This window comes from Morone saxatilis, unplaced genomic scaffold (assembly GCF_004916995.1).
Source record: "Morone saxatilis isolate NCDOM2014 unplaced genomic scaffold, NCSU_SB_2.0 Contig8, whole genome shotgun sequence".
Lineage (NCBI taxonomy): Eukaryota > Metazoa > Chordata > Actinopteri > Moronidae > Morone > Morone saxatilis.
In genome coordinates, this window is record NW_023340257.1 from 9,860,889 (window position 1) to 9,861,214 (window position 326).

The 326-nt window shown below is 36.8% G+C and overlaps 1 protein-coding gene across 1 annotated transcript in view; it reads left to right on the forward strand.

Annotated features, from left to right (window-relative positions):
- pdcd10a (programmed cell death 10a) overlaps positions 1 to 326 on the forward strand; it is a gene marked incomplete at its 3' end in the record, with an annotated part of 9,022 nt that overhangs the window by 8,023 nt on the left and 673 nt on the right.

The following is a 326-nucleotide window of genomic DNA, read 5'->3' on the forward strand; positions in this document are numbered from 1 at the left end:
TTTTGAGTGGAGGGGGAATTTAAAACGCTCTTGAAGTCCAGAGGGACCTCAACGCATGATTGATACATGCTGAACAATCTGCAGGATGTTTTTTTTCTCAATACTGAAGTGGTACTTTCCAATGTAGCTGCATCTGAGAAAGTTGGACTTACAAATATCTTTTTGACAAAACTATGTGTTACAGAGTAATAATAGTCTTCATCAGCCAATGGAACTGGCTACGGTGTCATAATATATGTTTAGAAATGAAATCATTAAAACATGCAACGCAAACATACATACTGTAGGTGCTGATCTGACATTTCTTGGAAAAGTGGTAACAAAAG